This window comes from Halyomorpha halys, unplaced genomic scaffold (genome assembly GCF_000696795.3).
Source record: "Halyomorpha halys isolate HHAL.00 unplaced genomic scaffold, Hhal_1.1 Scaffold77.1, whole genome shotgun sequence".
NCBI classification, from domain to species: domain Eukaryota; kingdom Metazoa; phylum Arthropoda; class Insecta; order Hemiptera; family Pentatomidae; genus Halyomorpha; species Halyomorpha halys.
Genome location: NW_027105298.1, coordinates 635,390 through 641,799, shown reverse-complemented (window position 1 = coordinate 641,799; position 6,410 = coordinate 635,390). Strand labels below are relative to the sequence as shown.

The window sequence follows — 6,410 nt, the reverse complement described above, 5'->3', positions numbered from 1 at the left end:
CGGCTAGATTGCCTTTAGTTGGTCTCAGATGAAGTAGTTGCAGTCGCTTGTCTATTTGCCCTCGTTGCAGTGAGCAGACCTATTCTTACTTTACAATTTTTGAATGAGGCGACATGCTGTTTTTCACAGGAGATATGGTTATTGGTTGTGAAGACCTGGTTTTGGGTTCTGTGGGATCTTCAGCTCTTCACTTTTCTGAATATATCAAAGATGTCTGCAAACTCATTAGCCTTCTTATCGAATGTAGGTCGGGGTCCTTCCCCCGGGCAACTTGCCAGTTTTTGTCATCTTCCGGTCTCTCGCTGGGTCTGTAGGCTCCCCAAGACCATGGGGACGTGTGTATTTACAACTCCCATACCCGGTGTAGAGGACAATATGACACTTGATCCTGTCTGCACTATGTTGGCAATGTGCTGGGTAGTCTCAACTCCCCCATCCATTGAAATAACTGTGGATTCAGTCATTCTGATTGGTGGTGATAGGGAGTACTGGGGTGAGCCATCTTCCACTGTATCACTATTTACAGTTATAAATTTGTAACTAATTTTAACAATCCTGTCTTAAACTAACTAATTACTCTCCTGTCTCTAGCTAGGCCAAAGAAGGAAATTATTGTCACACCGCGTTTAAAATGATTTATATTTTTGGTTTATAGTTTTTCTTTTTGAGATATAACTAGATAAAACTTTAAATCAAAAAATAATGTTGACGTTTTGGCCTTTTTATTGCGGCCATATTCCAAAGTTATATCAAGTATGAACAACCATCATCTTAATATAACAAAATATTACTCTTGGAAGTACCTGTTTGAATATGTTAACTTTTTTTCAAAAATCCGTTATTTTTTTAATAGTGTAAATACATTCTTATACGGAGAATCTGTCATCAATTTTTATCCACTGGAGATGATTGCAGTGTAATGTAAAAAACAAAATTTCAATCATGAATTTTGTGAAAGAAATATATATGTTTTTTAATAAATAAAGAAAAGTCTTAAGACTAAATTTGTTCATATACATCTGCTTTCAAAGCAGTCAAAGTTAAAGAAAGTTAAAAAGCCGAAACGTCGGAATACTTTTCATGATATAACTTACTCATCTTTTTTAAAAAATAACATTTGTCGGGTTTTAAAGTGGTCCTTTCTAAACCCAAGATTAATAATTATGTATTAAGTTTAATCAATTTTTTAAACAAAATAAAGCTAAAATTTACAAAACAGATTATAAGCCAATCTCTTCAATACAAAATAATGTTAAAATAAAAAAATACATCTCCAGATACAGGCACATACCCCTGAGCCTGGTGAATAAACATAAAATTCTATGTGAACAATATGGGATATGGAATTATGAGAAACTGTAATTACATTACAATCCTAACTTCAATATTTCAGCAAAATGTATTTACTCCCCCCCCCCTCCGCATGAGATCAATGTGCTTTCAATTTCCTGTAAATTTATCTCACATTCAGCTTACATTTCTGTCGAACTTTCATATATATGATGCTGTTTATATGATATATATTTTTTACCAATAAGTTTCGTAATACATTATACTTAATATATTAAACCTAAATAATTATCATAATTAAAGTAAGAAAATAGAATAACTAAAAAAATATTACTGTTTCTCAGAGGCAAAAGTACGTAACAATTCCCTAAATTTACCCTATATTTTGAACAGATGTGTACCTCTGAAGGAAAGATTTTTTTTAGGGTTATAATGTCCTTTCTGAGAGCAGTGGTATGTAAGGAATTGTGTAATTCCCTTTTAATGTTGGATGTTTGGGACTTAGTTGTGTCAGTATTATTATTTCTTTTAGTAATTGGCAAACAAGTTTATGACGGTGCCCATTTGCTAACAGAAAATCCACTATTTTATTTTTGGCTGTTTTTTTTGTGTGTGTTTAGGTAATGATAATTTTCGCGCTGCATCCGACTTTATGGATTTAGAATATTTCCTTAACTTGAAAATATTCTATATCTATGCATTTAGCTAGTTGTTTGATGAATTGCTTTTCATTAATAAACATTAATGATGCACCTAAAGAGACGATTTAGTACCCTTGTAAAATTTGAATGCTGGTGATATTCTTCTGGAATTCAAACGGGTATTTAACAATATATTTGTTAGTGGAAATGTGTTTTTATATATCGGATAGCTATTTTGGCAACTCGTATGTTGGGGACTTACGGAATGAAACTATTAGTCTGACTGGATTTCTTTCTTAATGTTTTTTAAAAGGAAATATAATTTTTGGGACTTTGGCCAATTTGTAATGAGTCTGCAGTATGTTTTATTGTCAATAAACTTTTGCTGTTTAATTCATGTTAAGGTTATATATGTATCACATTTTTAATGGGTGTATTGGATGTATATCTGCATTTTTATATGTTTGTTCTGATATGTATTGATGTGTTAAGAATTATTGATATTATAAAAGTGTTTGCCACACGCCTTGTCATACGTGTGCCGGGTATGATATCTGTCAACACAGGATACTTCGGTTCAGGTGGTTAATGGGTACAGATGGAAAGGTTCCTTCCCAGTAAATCCAGTAAGTTAGGTAGAGACCGAAAGCGATTATTCGTCAGAAGTTTCCATCCCCTCTCAGCGCCTAGGAGAGACGTTCACCTAGTGGTCTTGGAGACAGATAGCCAATGAGGAAATAAAATTTCCAAAAGGCGGCGCCCCATTTTGGAACGAGTAGTTGCAGAACGAAAAGGAGCAGGAGAAATACAGAAGACAGAAGTAAGAAGGCCGAAGTAGGACTAGATGAAGTTTTTCAAAGAAAGTAATTGATTATATTTGTGTTTTACGGCATAAGTTCGCACGTAACTTATTTAATAGTAATAATAAAGGCTTATTGAACCTGAATGTTCGATGCCGATACCACAAAATCGCTCTCTACATTCATCTGTCCACCCAAACCCAAATCTACCAGATCAGCCTAGACGCAATGCTTCTACCAACGCTACGGTCTACTCCTCAGACGTTAACATATCGGTTTAGCGTTCATTAATATTATAGGTATCCTATAATGTTCACTACTAAGAAAAGTAACTTATTTAAAACAATAAATTAAGTAACTGAAGGTTTCTGAGGAGGCATCTGGGGCACTTTTGTTTTGAGTTATACATTTCCACTGGATGTGATAGTTTTTTTTGTTCAATTTTCAATATTTTTAACTCTCTTTTAAATTGTTTTTGTATTGGAATCATAAAGTTTGTAAGTGAATAATCATTCTAAAAAGATTGTTTGGAACTGTTATGAATGTCTAATGGGCAATTAGCTTGCAAAAACAACAATTGAAGACATTATGACATCAATAATTAAGGTACATTAAAAAATATCGGTATTAAAACAAATTCTATAGGTTGTCTCCTTGAGAATACCCTTTGACCCAAAACTTTGGATGTGTTTTTAAAATAAATAGTTCAGAGAAAAAGTAGATTATTGAAATGTTTTTGTCGTAGATTTATTAAAAAGAAATCCGGACTCCTAAAAAAGTACTTGGCTTAAGATGGAATAAATATGGGACTCACCGTTCTCTCGCCGAGATTTCTAACCCTGCAATGGAGGAAAGCAGTGCCTCCGAGTTGTACCGTATTGTTGACCACTGTGTTGTTGTCGAAAGTCGGTTCGGTCAGCCTTTGGTACTCGTCGAAGCTGGAGTACCACATCTCAGCCGCACCTCTTGCAGTAAGACTCTCCTTTTTACCTGTAGAAGGAAATAATTAATAGAAAAAAGCAATAATAATAAAATAATACCAAATTTGCTAGGCCAAGATAAAGGCCAACAGCTCAGGTATATGTACCCACAACATTTATCAAATGAACAAGTATGAATCGGAAGATTGTATTCTGAAATGATTCCATGAACTTTTTTTTTATTTATCCATATATTCAAAAATTGCATGGGCAACCCTATTTTGTTGAAAGCGTTTTAAATAAAAGCTACCCCCCAAATTAAAACATCGCAATGGTAACAAATAAATAGTTCATAACATAAATAAAAATAAATAGAGGCTTAAATTAGAGCGGAATCTTGTGCAAAATATTGGAATTCCAAAGTATTCTTTTAGAGAGGAATGCTGATACCAAAGAGCACTACAGTCTCATGTATAATTTAAACTGAAATGGCTACAACTCCATCCTACCAGCAGTGGATGTTGATATTGATGAGGGAAGATGTGTACAGGATAATCCGGACCACTGCAGTGCATTAGAAAGCAGAGCTACTCATGTTGATGGATAACAACCGATATGCATGAACAAAGAGTTGGTAAATGTTTAATATCTATAGTAAATATTTAATTATAGTTATATGGAGCATGTAATTCTGTAGTGACATCTACATGATCATTCTAATCCATTACCTATGTTCAAGTACAGTCATGCATTCCATCAATTATTAACATATAAAAACAAAATGCATATACAATCGATGAATATCCATATTTTTTTTGTTAGTACAGTTTATCCGAACAATCGAGATCTACCTTATTTTAAATTGGTAAATACATACTTTTTATATGATTTATGTATTGTTTTATGAATCATAACATCTTAGTTTATCAATGTAGACGAGAAACACAATTTTAAACATCAAGTAAAAGATTAACAGGCTTGTTAACATTTAAAAACCCATTTACAACTTATGAATATAAATAAACTTATTAATTCGGGATTTATGAATAAAACCGCGAAAATAAAGAAGACTAAAGTCGTGGTTTCACTTGTCGTAAACATGGAAAAAGAAGCAACTTCTAAATGAAACGGGTAAATTATCATGTTATGCAATAATTTCCAGCCTAATTGATCGGAACATATATTCTTTGTTAACTTTTATCATTCTTGTTTCAAAATAGCTTCAGGATAAAGATTTTTTTTTAATAAATACAACTATGAATTTGCTACTGCAGTGCCTGCATTGCCTGCAATCCAAAAATCCAATGACTATAAAATCGAGTTATACTACTGCGAAACTAACAATTAAATAATATATTACGTTAAGGTAGGTCTGTAACGCACTATTCGCAACAGAGGGAGGCACACCACAACTGTCCTTACATTTTCCTAGTTAAATAATTTTTGAAACGGTGAAGCTAAAATTCTCGTTTAAGTTTCAATGTGTAGCACATGTCTTGGAAGCTGTGGGCACTACTCACTTCTCCCTGGGTAGGAGAGAATAAGCTACACCAGCAAGGCCTCTGAAGGAGAGCAAGATATATTTTGTAGCAAGAGCAAGCTGCACAGCTATGTAAATGTTTGTCATAAATGAGTTGTACCCACTGCTGCGAACACCCGTATTGTCTAATAGGCAGGGTAGGGTGATAAATAAATACTAATGGTAGCACATGTCAATCTCTATCGATTGGTTGTAAACTAGTAACCAATACTATGAGTTCTAGCTTATCCAGCTTGAGGTTTCGTAATCGGAATTTAGGGAGAGTGGTTCACAAGCACCTCGATCCGTTGAAAGGCTGCAACATCAGTGTCCGGGGGCTTTTCCGCTACAGTGCTGGCAGGGAACTTAGCCTTAGGAATGGAAAAAAAAGTTATTACAAAACTAGATGGCTGCTACGAGAAAATGACTTAAATCTCTCCTTCGAACTACTAATGGATGTGGAAAAAGCCATTTCTATTCTGCCAGGTACGGACATTGTTTTTGTATGAGTTGTTGGAGCTCATATATTTGGCAAATAGTGAATTTACCCTCTCCCTTGATATTAACCCAAGCATCCATTCCAATATATTCTCAATTTAATAAATAAATAAATTTTATCCACTACTCATTTTTTCACACTCTTTCCTTTAGTCCTACATGACTACATCCTAACAACCTGTCATGATAACTCCCAATCCCTTCCGGGAAATTATGACGAATTTCTCGATTACTTCCTCCAAAATTTCTACCACACCATTGCAGTCCCAGAAACGTGGCTTAAACCCAATATCCCAACTTCCTCTATGTCCATCCCCAACTATACCCTCCTTCGTCATGACCGAATAGACCGTACTGGTGGTGGAGTTGCTCTTTATGTTCTCGACAGCCTGAGAGCCAAAGTCCTTTTAAAGTCTCCCTCCCTTAACACGCCTCATCTGGAATACATTTTTGTACAACTTACGTCATGCTCCTTTTCCCTCCTCTATATTGTTATCTATCGCCCACCTCGAGTTCGTTTTGATGATGCATATGAATCCTCCTTCCTTTCATATATTCCTCTCTTCCAAAACATAATAATCGCAGGTGATCTCAACACGAACCTTCTCACAGACTCTCCCGATCGATCATACCTTATGGACATAATTTTCTCCCTAAACCTTTATATTGTTCCCTACCAATCCACACATCATACTCAGTCCAATGATACCAGGCTAGATGTATTTATTATTGATTCCTCACA

At 34.6% G+C, this 6,410-nt stretch overlaps 1 long non-coding RNA gene across 1 annotated transcript in view; it reads right to left on the bottom strand.

Annotated features, from left to right (window-relative positions):
• Positions 1-3,551: 3,551 nt before the first annotated feature.
• Positions 3,552-6,410, bottom strand: part of LOC136796481 (uncharacterized) — a 231,045-nt gene continuing 228,186 nt past the window's right edge. Inside the window, exon 4 of the long non-coding RNA XR_010844194.1 lies at positions 3,552-3,721. This is a non-coding gene — a long non-coding RNA (uncharacterized lncRNA). The remainder of the gene's footprint in view (positions 3,722-6,410) is intronic.